At 36.5% G+C, this 12,551-nt stretch overlaps 1 pseudogene; it reads right to left on the bottom strand.

Moving 5' to 3' along the window:
• Positions 1-413: 413 nt before the first annotated feature.
• Positions 414-1,139, bottom strand: LOC138143282 (nuclear ubiquitous casein and cyclin-dependent kinase substrate 1 pseudogene; annotated as a pseudogene).
• Positions 1,140-12,551: the final 11,412 nt, after the last annotated feature.

Genomic DNA, 12,551 nt, shown 5'->3' with positions numbered 1-12,551 from the left:
TTAATTCTGTTTGCTTCAGTTTCTTCAGCTACAAAATGAGCTGGAGAAGAAAATGACAAACCTCTCCAATATCTTTGCCAGGAAAATCCCAAATGGAATCAGGAAGAGTCAAAAAAGACTTAACAACAGCAGCAACAAAAATTCATTTAATATTTTGTAATGGTTTTCACTAGAGGTTGGGGGAAGTGGAGTAGCCAGCAGACAATGGCAATTTTAAAAGACTGGAATTTTCTCTTTTAAAAAAAGTGAATGTATTATGTCTCAACAGTAGGGGAGAGGGTAGAAAATGGAAGGGAGTAACATATTCAAAGCCTATAAGTCAAATCATAGCTCAGACCATGTTCTAACCCTAAGTATGTTTTTTCCATCTTTGAAAACAAAAATACACAAAAATTTCCCAAATTTTTTTTTTATCAGTTTTTAACCCTCTCCAGACTGGTTCCATCTTTAGATCCTTCATCCCCATACTTTTCTGGCAGAGGGCTGACAGACTTTGTTCTTTCTGGGGGGCTTTCTGCCTCTTCTTTCTCTTCTTTGGAAGGAGGAATCTTTTCCATTTTTGCTTTTGTTGCTGTGGCGATAGCCCACTATTCTTTTCCATTTACTGTATTTAGTGTCATTGTAGCCTTTAGCCTGTGTTTGGCATTTTCTTTTCTTTCATTTCTGGCTTGGATTTCTTCATGATCTTCTTGTTTTTCATTTTTGAACTTTCATAATCATTATCATTATTAACTTCCATTAGGAAGTCCTCATCACATCTGGAATCCTTCTGGAATGGTGCCTTTTCTTCCTCTTCTTGTTCTTCACTGCACATATCTTCCACAAACATCTTTCCCTATTTGATAGCTGCTTTGGATGCTGAATGATGCTGCTTGTGAACATTTTTGTGATCTTCTTTCTGATCTTCACTGTCTTCCAGGGAGTGCAAATCATCCTTCTTGGTTTTCACATCTTTTTCTTCCCTGTCCTGACTATCATCCTGTGAAATTTTCCCAGACTTCTTTTTGTTTCTAGGCACCCAGGGTTATAATGTGATTTTCTTAGCTAGTAGGGATGAATCTCTTTCATAATCTTCATCTGAATCATCAGATTCTTAAAATTGAATGATCAGGCATCCTATTCCTTACTGTCCGGGACATGTCCACAGCTGAAATCCAAAGTCAAGATGAGGTCTCTATCTGTCTACCCCACCCCTCCAAACCCCAGCTGCTTTGGCTCTTGAAGCCCAGGTTGCTAGCTTCTTAGGCTCTTCAGCGACTGGATATAGGTCCCTAGGATTTGCCAAACCCCTTTCTCTACCATCTCCTCAAAATATAAAAAGATATATTTCTAAGAGGACATTTAACCAAAAGAAAACACATTTCTAAGATGCAACTTTTGAATTTTAACACCTTTTATTGTTCAATGTTTTTCTATGTAATACTGCATAATCAGGATGCATGAACCTTCAGTAGTTCAGGTGCTATATCTCCACCCTGGTCCCATTTTATTCTATAGCTCCTATATTTGAGCTGAGCATATAATTCCAAACATTACTTTGCAACCATGGCAACTTAGCTTATATATAAGAGAGAAAATATTGGCATTGAGTTTTATATTTGCTTTCTTGTGCCCATTACTATGGCACTCAATTTTGGCTATAATTTTCTCTGTCTTTAAAATGATAATTCAATACAATCACATTTTTACAATCTGTGGAATTGGTAGAGGATAACATTGATCAATGATTGTCCATAATTACAAGGACTTAATTAGTCAACAAGTATTTATTAAATGTGCACTATGGATAAGACACTGCACATGGCACTGGTTATTCAAATATGAAGAATGAAATTACCTTTACTCTAAATGTGCTTATATTCAAATAGTCTCCTTTTAGCCGAAAACTTCAGTGTGACCTATACATCAACATATTTATTAATAATATAACTGAGTAACAAATTTAAGTAATTAGAATGCAATCATAGAATGATTTGTCTGCTGAAGGATCAAAATGGGCTTAAATTAGAAAAATCTGAGTTGTCTCTAGATGGAATTAATTTTTGAATACTTAATGCTGAATATATTTTCTTTTCTTTCTTCCCCACCCTCCCACTATGAAAGTGCTATAAAGAGTGAAGGAAGCAAAACAGAGGAAAACAATCAAACCATATAGTAGGAGACCCATATATATCGTCCACAGTGTCCTTTCCCTGATCCATGCTACACATGAACATTTTAATACATTGACTAGTTGAAGGCAAGGATGATATTTTTATTAAAAAGGCAGATGCAGAAAACTTTGGAATGCCCAATGTGGCATAATGAAAGATGAGGGATATAAGTTGAAGATAATTCTGGATCAAAGCCCATCTTTGAAACTTGTTCTGTATCTAATTTTGGTCAATCCACTTAATTGTATCCATTGATTGATAAATCATAAAATATTAGTTAATCTCTTGCTATGTGCTAGGCATCACACTCTCCACTGGAGATCAAAAGAGGAGAAAGGACAAAAGCAAGTGGCGCCTCTTCGCCAGACACTGTACTAAGCGCTTTTTGACGAAGGTCTTTTCATTTGACCTTCACAATAGCCTTGGAAGGTAGGCGTTATTTTCATTCCCATTTTACAGTTGAAGAAACCGAGGCAGACAGAGGTTAAGTAGTCATTGTCTAAAGTTAGCTTCTAAATTAATTCTTCCTGATTCCAGACTCAGCTCTCTATTTTGACACTTTAAGGAGATATGAAGGCCATCTCCATCCTGAGGATGGATAAACAACATGTACATGCACAAATGTATACACAATGAATATATACAGAATGTTGTTTTTCAGTCATTTTAGTCATATTTGACTCTTTGTGATTCTGTTTAGGGTTGGCTTGCTTGGCAAAGACACTGGAGTGGTTTGCCATTTCCTTTTCCAGCTCATTTTATAGACAAAGAAACATACAGAATACATACCAAATAACAGTATCCTTATATATAAAAGTAGAATAATAAAACTTGTACTACCCACCTCCTAGAAGTGTTATGAAGAAAATTGTTTTATATAAGCTATGAATGAAGCATTATCATGTTACTATTTAATACAAGAGATGATCAAATCAGAATTTAAAATGATTTTAATGGGATATAACTATAACTTTAGGCCAACTAGATTAAATATAACTGGAATAAATGAAACATTTTGCATTTAGTTAAAAACACATCTACAAAATTATAGAATGGAGACATCTTTAATAGAATTACAGAATATGAACCCTCAGAAGCAATCTAGTCCAATCTATGCACTAACAAGAATCCCTTCTACAATGTACTCAACAAGTCAGCATCCAGTATCTTCTGGAAGACATTCTATTAGGTGGCACTATCTCCCAGGGCAGTCCATTTCAATTTTGGAAAGCTCTCATCATTAGAAAGTCAAATATTTCCCCCTTAAAGCAAGGCCAAGTTTTTCTTTCTGAAATTTCCACACTTTACCCCTACTCTTACCCTGTAGAATTAGATAGAATCTATCTAATCTCTCCTTACAAGAGTCTGTTTAGAAACACCTTACCTCACTGTCTATTCTTCAAGTTGAACATCTTGAGTTTGCCCAGTCAATCTCCATATAGAATATTCTTTCAGGTTGGTTGGCAAAATTCATATGATTTAAAAAAATCTGGTTAACCAAAAGGTTCATAGGAGTAAAATATGTGATGCTTAAAAAATTAAAAATTTTGTTTCATTAAATTAGTCAGTCATGTAACATTTATTATGTGCATGCTGTGTGCCAGACACTGGTGCTAAGCTCCAGAGATGAAGAAAAAGATAACAAATAGTCACTGTACTCAAAGAGATAATGGAAGCAGGGTGTGGGGAGAGGAGAGAAACATGAAAACAGCTAAGTATAAACAATATACATATAAGATAAATCTGAGATAATCTCAGAATCTCCATTTCATCAAAATGGATTTGGAATGGATTCTTTAAAAAAAATGTGAGATTTTACCTGAGACTTTGAGGAAGCCAGGGAAGCTAGAAGGTAGAGATTAGGAGGCAGAAAGTTTCAGGCATGGAGTAATAATCAATGAAAATGCTCAGTTGGGAGTTGGGATGTAAGGAAAAATGAGGAGGCCAGTATTCCTAGATCACAGAATTTATCAATTCATTCATCAACAATGATTTATTAAACACCTAAAATGCATAGTGAACTGTTTGGTATCCAGCTAGAAGAAATTAACTGTCCCTGTACTCTGCTATTCAAATAACTTCAGAGGAATTGTGCTGAATTCTGGGTATTACATTTCAAAAGGGACGTTGACAGTGTTGAAGAAAAGAGCAACTGGGATGGAAGGAAATTTCAAGGGAATTTAATTCAACAATCATTTATTAAGCCCTTCTCCATTGAAAGCACTGTGTTATATGCTGGGAATATATAGACAATTTCATGCCTTCAAGGATCCACTGAATTTGTATTTGCTTGTCTTAAGAGTATTTAATGGGTAGGTTTTCACTTGGAAAATGGAGTATATTTGTTTTGCATTGCTTGCTTTTGACTAAGGTAAAACAAGTCTAGGGTGGAAAGTACAAAGAGGCAGATTCTGATTTAATCTAAGGAAACTTTGAAATAAATAGAGCAGCCCAACAATGGAATGTGTTATTTTATAAAGCAGCAAGGTGGCCAATATTAGGAGTATAACACTGTCCATCTGTCAGAAATGTTGTTGAAGTCACTCAAGCATTGTGTTGTAAATTAGATTGGGTGACTTTTCAAGTCCCAACAAGTTTTAAAAGCCTACCGTTACTCTGCCCAGAGGGCAGTGCACTGCCAGAAAGTTTAATTTCACTAAAGAATCTTGAGGATTCATAAGGAAGTTTTTGGATAATTTTTCTTCTTCTACCTATCTTTCCTCAAACACATAATAAAAGATGCCATTTTAATCAGCTCAACAAAAGTAGTTTGCCAGGGTCCACCATCATCAGAAGGTGTATGAATCATAGAAGTGTACATAATGATGGATTTCAAGGGGACCAGAGAAGTCATTTAAGCCAGTGTGATATCTCATGTATTCATACCTCTTAAGTGTGGTCATTTTGGTTCTATCTGAAAACTTGTGTTGATAGAGAACTCACCACATAGGAAGTGTGACCTTGGGGCCCTCGTGTGTGGTCCTTTGAATCCAAACTTCACAGAACAAATTCCTTTAGAAAGTTCTTCCTCATACCCTAAGACTACATTGTATCTGTGATCTCTTAGATGGAGGACTGGGAATTTCTTCACTCTGGTGCTAAACAAAACCCACCCATGTCTATCTATATTGTGACATTTTCATCTGAGACATTCCAGAAATTCACCACTGAACATTGACATTTGTATTCTAGAAACTTTCTTAACACTTCCCTAGTGTGACATAGGTACCAATGTGGGTCATTCAGACTCTCTATTGATCTCACTATCTGTCTAGTCCATCTTCTTTTCCATTCATACATTTCTTCGATGATCTCCTTTATGCCATTCATTCTCTATAATTCCTAATTTACTCTGTATTGTGTCTTGCTCAGTCTTCCTAAGCATAACTCCATTGCCCTTTGAGTGACATTTAACTTCATTTCTTTGGAGATTCTACTATTCTATGAGATAGTCAAACAGTATCACTGATATTGTAAAGATGAGCATTTGCTTCAGAGAATTATGGTGTAAATAAAATAATGATATTTAATCAAAGGTAATGTAGGAAACCCTCCTCCTCTTTATTAATTATATGCCTGACTCATTTTCAATAGTCTGTAATCATAGTCAATAACCATTTATTAAGGTCCCACTGTATGCCAGACTAAGGTTACCAAAAAGAGGCAAAAGACCGCCCCTGCTCTTAAGGAGGTCATGATCTAAAGGAAGAAGATGAAATTTAAAAAGAATCTGAAAAGTGTTGTCGTGTGTGTTTGTATGGAGAGAGAGAGAGAAAGAAAGAGAGAGAGAGGTGGGTACTTGGCAGAAGGGCATGATGAAGCCAGATGGGAAATTATGAGGCAGCAGCCCTGGATGTCCTCCTTAAGTTAAGGATCTGGGAATGGCTCTAATATGTCATTCTTCCATTCCATTCTAATAAGAGTGAGGGAAGGGTCTCAGGGGTGGGGTAGATACTGAAGAGGTGTGAATTTCGGAGCTGATGTCATATGGCAGAATGATGGGTTTCTAGAGGTTATGAAATCCAGGAGAATAACTGAGTGGGAAATTTACAGTGTCCATCCTAGACATATGTAATGATGGAAAAAGTTTATAGGTTTGTTTGATAGTTCGGAAAATTGAAATGTTTAAAATTCTGTTGATATTTTTCAATGTGGTTAATTCAATAAAACTTTATTTTGGGCATCTAGGTGGTTCAGTGGGTAGAGTACTGAATTTGGAGTCAGGAAGTTGTCATTCATTTGTTTTTCAGTTGTGTCTGACTCTTTGTGACTCTGTTTGGGTTTTTCATGGCAAAGATACTGGAGGGATTCGCCATTTCATTCTCCAGCTCATTTTACTGATGAGGAGTTGAGGCAAAAAGAGTTAAGTTACTTGCCCAGGGTCATGTAGCTAGGAAGTGTTTGAGGCTAGATTTGAACACAGGAAGATGAGTCTTTCTGAATCTAGGCCCAGCACTCTACTGTACCATCTAGTGCCCTCAGGAGTCAGAAGACCTGAGTTTAAATCCAGCCTCAGATACATAATAGCTATTCGACCCTGGTCAATTCACTTAACATCTTTCTGCCTCAGGTTCCTCATCTGTAAAATGATAATGATAATAGCATCTACCTCCCAGAGTAGTTGTGAGGATAAACTGAAATAATATTTGCAAAGTGCTTTCCATTTCCAGATTCTGAATATTTTCACTGGCTGTTCCTGATGCCTAGAGTCCTCTCCTTCCCATTCTCTACCTCTTGGTTTTCCCAGATTCCTTCAAGTCCTGGCAAAACTACCACCTTTTGCAGGAAGTCTTTATTACTCCCTGTCACTCCTAATGCTTTCCCTTCTTGATTTTCTCCAACTGAGCCCATATGTATCTTGTTTGACATAGCTGTTTGCATGGTTTCTCCCCAGTGAGACTTTCACCTTTTCTTTGTGTATGCCCAGTATTCAGAACAGTGGCTAGTATATAGTAGGTGCTTAATATATGTTTAATGTCTGACTTTATAGAATAAAATACTGGATTTGATAAAAAAAAAATAGTTGTTAATACTTTTGAGTAACTGTAGCAGCAAGCACCCTAGCGTCCCCAGGGTGACTGCCAACACAGGTTGTTAGATCTGCTTTGCTAAAGGATTAACAAAATGGGTTTAACATTAACATCAAAATGGGTTAACAAGCTTACTTTAATCAGTCAAACATATATCGTTTACCTAGTTCAGGGGAAACAGGTCAGCACCCCGAACTTCAGAGTATACAGACAGAATTATCAAGACAGAGAAACAGATCAAGTAGACAGGTTTCAAAATTCCATTACATACATACCAAATCAAGATCTGGGTTTTTCAAAGCGGGGAGGCTGTCAACAATGGCTTCCAAGAGTCTCATCTGATCAAATCACAGAATACTTCTCAAAGTGAGTCCCAAAGCAAAGCCTCACATCAGGGATTATATAGCTTTCTCCTGGGTCAGAGAATGTAACCACCCTCTTGACCCACTGCCCAATCACACAGCATCAAGGTGTGGGCATTCCTGAAAACCAAGCCTCCTGCCACAGGCTCCATGTGACCACATTCAGCCTATTAGGAGGCAGAGTACATGTTCAAATCAAAGAAGGTTCTCAGAGTCTCTAAAGACTATCAAAGGGCCTAAGGGCAGGGAAGATCTTTAAATTTGCATTTCCATTACAGTAACTCCTCTTAAACTGAGCTAGTGAAGACTCTATAGCAAATCAATGGACAGATTTGGAATGGTAGCAGTCGGGTGACAGAACCCTGTGATGTATTCAGGTACCCAAGCTAACCAATCTAGCACTGAAAAGGGATCTTGCTGCTCTAACTCTGTGTTTCCTCTCTGGAGACTTAAATAGGAGTTTCAGAAGAGTATCTTTTTAAAATTTATATGAATTTATACATCTTTTATATTGGAAATACAAATAATGATTAGACCTGTGATTTCACTGATATAGGAGCTCTACAGTGAGGAAACTCCCTCGATCAGTGCATCTTACAATTTTAGAAAGTGACCTTGATGATGATGATGATGATGATAAAATAGCTAACATTTATATAGCATTTACTATGTGCCAGGCACTGTGTTAAGCACTTTGTAGAACATTATCTCACTTGATCTTCACAATAATCTTGGAGGTAGGTGATATTATGCAAATGAAAAAACTGAGATAAACAGTAGCTAAGTGACTTGCCCAAAGTCAAACAGATAGGAAGTACCTGAGGCTAGATTTGAACTCAAGTTCTTGTGATTCCAGGCCCAGTGTTCTATCTGCTGTTCCACCTAGCTGTTTCATAAAACCAGTATGTGTCAGACGTGGCATGGTAATGTAGATCCTCTTGTTTGTAAGGCTCCTTGACACATTGCCTGTCTTTGCTTTAAAAAAAACCCAGCTCATCTTATTTACCAGCAAGAGGATTTATTCTTGAAAGAAAAGATTCAGAAATACCTCCTGATTCTCTCACATCATTTCACTTATTCTTATTAGATTAAGTAGATTACTCTAGAGGGTTGAGATAATAATATTTCCTAATTAACAGGCTTTCTGAAAATGTGATGTCTGATTTTAAGATGTAAGGCACACTTGAAATGTACAAGGTTGCCAATAAGCCTTCTCCTGCAGATACTGTAGAGAACATATCAAAGACAAAATCTAGAATTTTACAAATACTTTTAAAGTTTTGACACTTTCTATAGATTTTTCTCCATCACAGAAAGATCTTTCCCTAACTTTGGACAATGTTGGCCTTCAAATGTCTATTTTAGATCACTTCTATTTAATAGGTAGTTAATACATGCTAGGTGCTGTGCTCAACACTGAGAATACAAAAACAAAAATATGACAATTTTTTGCCCTGAAGAGGCTAATATTCTTGAGATGAGGGCACAAAATACAAACAGAGAACTAAAAAAAATATGTGGAAAGTAATTTTGTGAAGGGGGGAAATTAAACCTGGGAGACTCATAAGTAATTTATTGAAGGAGGTGACACAATTTCAGCTTGCAAGGGGGAGTAAGGTAGTGGTGGAGGTGAGGAAAGGAGGCATTCTAAATTGAGGGACCTTTTGGACAAACATCACGTGTGGAAATGAGTAAGTAGGATAGTTTGGTTGAAATGTAGAATGGTCAAGGGGAAGTAATGTGTAATCTGCCTGGAAAAATGAGTTGCATACAGATTATGAACAGAACAATTTGTATTTTATTATACAGACAATAAACAAATGCCAAAGCTTTGCTCTTTTACTTAATTTATAAAGTTATCTAATTATAGCCAGATCTGCACACATATATAGAGCAATAAAATATAAACTTCCTGAGGTCAGTGACTATGGAATTTTCTATTTGTATAGCACATATCTTCCAGGGATAGGCACTTATAATAAATGCTTGTTGAGTTCAATTGACAAGGGAGGCCATAGATTACCTCTCCCATACTTAAATTATGTGATAAGATACCACATCTTAATACATTACTCAGGTGAGGACAAGTCTCAACCAGCCAATTATATTTTTTATTATATCATATCATTTTATTATATCATATTAGATACTTTATAATACAATATAATACATATCCATTATATTATATTATGTTCAAAGTGATATTGGTAGGAAGAATGACTGAGAAAACTTGGTTACATCTGGTGTATCTATAAAATAGATATTTTATACATGTATATCTATAAAATAGAAGACTAATTAGATTTCCCAGGTTTTTCAAATCCCTGGTGGAGAAAAGATTTCAAGGGTAGGTCAGCAGAAAGGAAAAAAATGAGGATATCTAGTGCTGAAAAAGAAAGAACTAGTGGCCTAGGAACAACTGGAAAAAAGAGAAAGAGCAGATAGCTTAGCTGTGGCCAAAAAGGGAAGGGAATAAGCATTAATATATTGCTACTATGTGTCAGGCACTGTTCTAAGTGCTTTGTACAAATAGTAACACATTTGATCTCCACAACAGCCTTACAAAGTAGGTGCTGTTTTCCTCATTTTGTAGTTGAAGAAACTGAGGAAAATTGAGAGAAAACAATAACGTGCCCAGAGCCACACAGCTAGTAAGTGTCTCAGGCTGGATTTGAAGTCAGGTCTCCCTGATTCCAGGCCCAGCACTGCATCACTTAGCTAGAAAGGAGATATCATGGAGGGTCTGATGTATCTTGTCATAGAAGAAGTGGGGCTGATTCTACCATGTACTCAAAGACTGACGGAAATTCCAAGAAAAGTCTGTTCCTTCTTCAACTTCACCTTCCAATTTATCCCTATTAATAACTCTTGTAATACAGTCAACTGCTTAACATTTCTGATAACCTCAATTTTACCCCAACCATAAAAGGGTCAGTACTTAATTAGAGAGTGCTATAAATGTAAAATTTGGGAGAGACCTAGACCTCTGTCTAAATGGTAAGTATTCTCCTTAATTAGGACTCAGAATAACTGTGGTTTTATTCTTAATCTTTTTTTTTTAATTTTCTGTCTAAAATAAACTACTTAAATCCACAGGGGAGGGAATCATATGGGCCTGAAAGGGTCTTTTATTGCTTCTAAACTTAAAATTACAAATTCAGCCACAAATAGAAGTTTGGGTTTATCAAGGTTAACAGACAATTCAAAGAAGTTTAGATGGCAAAATCATATAATTATAATTCTTGTTTGCTGTCTTTCAGTCATTCAGTTTTGTCTGACTCTATGTGGCGCTTTCTTGGCAATGATACTGGTTTGACATTTTCTTCTCTAGCTCATTTTACATATGAGGAAAACAAAAACAACAGGGTTAAGAGACCTGGCCAGGATCTTTAGAACTGAGGGCTTCCTTACTCCAGGCCTCTATCCACTGTGCCATCTAGCTGCCCATAATAGCTAACATCTATATGGTACTTTAGGATTTACCTCATCACTAAAAGTTTTGCTACCAGGTAATGAATATTTTCAATCAGAGGATTTCATGAAGCCATATGCTAACTACATAAGACTGGTACAATATACACTGATGGAGAAAGTTCCCAAGTTTCTGAAGGCATGGTCACTTAAAACATTAAATAATAACTCATCTTTATGAGGTACTTTATGGTTTATAATTTTCTTTCTTCATAACAATGTGTGTATGGGGGGGCAATGGAAGAAGGAAAAATGTGTTTAACTGCATTGGAACACCATACTTCTTTGCTACAATCAAATAGTTCTCACACTTAGGAAACAACCTTCCTCCTTTTCAAATAACAGAAATTGGTATTTTTTTTCCCTCTTGCTTTCTAGATTTGTGACATATGTGCTTTATTCTTAGAGTTGTGTCTTCACCTCCAGAGGTATTATTAACCAGATTTGTTTTATTTGGTAGCATAATGGAAGGGTCTTGGGCAGGGGTGGGGAACCTGTGGCCTCAAGGTTACATGTGGTTCTCTAGGTCCTCAAGTGTGTCCCTCTCACTGAATTCGATTCAGAGAGATGCACTTGAGGACCTAGAGTGCCACATGTGCCCTTGAGCCCACAGGTTGCTCACACCTGGTCTGGAGGGTGGTATTAATAATTCTGTAAATAAAAAGAAAAATCAAAATCATTGTACCTAGTTCCTTGAGGAAAATATATATTTGTAAGATCTCGAATTCCTCTGGCTGGGGAACCCTGTATCTACCCCATAACTGTGGAATATTCTTTTCATACCAAAGGAAGAGGCCATGGAGTTCTAGGCTGATTATGGGTAGTAGTTTAATCAATCATTATGAATACTTAAAAATAGGGGCAGTCTTCTGTCTGGGGTGACAGCCAGATAGATCTGTCATCCCTATTCCAGAACTCCAAAATCCCTGTGGTAATTGTAGAAAACAGACAAAGGCAGGAAGAGCTAGAGAGTGTGTCACTATTGATTGGTGGATATCTTTGGCTTTCTGCTTAGGAATGAGCTTGTGAATTAGTGGATGTTATGTCCAAACATAAATTTGTGTATGGAGCATGTACTGGTCACATACGGGTCACAATATTCTTATTATGGTTTTCAGAGACCATAATATCTTAAGTTTTGACTCAGTGTCTAAAATATAATTTAAACAGGTTATCATGTTTGGGCTTTCACCTTTTACAGAGTTTAAGTTTTTATGATTTTTCACTTATCTCTGTATTTTAGGGCCTTTTCCTAATACAAACCTTGCAATATTTATAAATATTTCCATGTGCCATTGTTTTCAGATTTATTCAGAATCACAATTATGTGGGACAGATATTGTAACAGATTATTAATTTTAATTTATAGATGGGTAAATTGAGCACCAGAGAAGTTAAATGACTATCTTTTGTCTTCACAGGTATATATGAACCAAGATTCAAATACAGGCCAAGACCTACTCTTTTTTAGCTATGCCACAGGCTAAAATTTTTAGTTCACAGAATTGGTGAGAATTTTCAAGTCACCCCAAAAT

This window comes from Petaurus breviceps, unplaced genomic scaffold (genome assembly GCF_028583685.1).
Source record: "Petaurus breviceps papuanus isolate PSGF00001 unplaced genomic scaffold, PetGlider_PUasm1.0 90633, whole genome shotgun sequence".
NCBI lineage: Eukaryota > Metazoa > Chordata > Mammalia > Diprotodontia > Petauridae > Petaurus > Petaurus breviceps.
The sequence above is the reverse complement of the archived record's forward strand: the minus strand, read 5'-3'. Positions and strand labels throughout refer to the sequence as shown.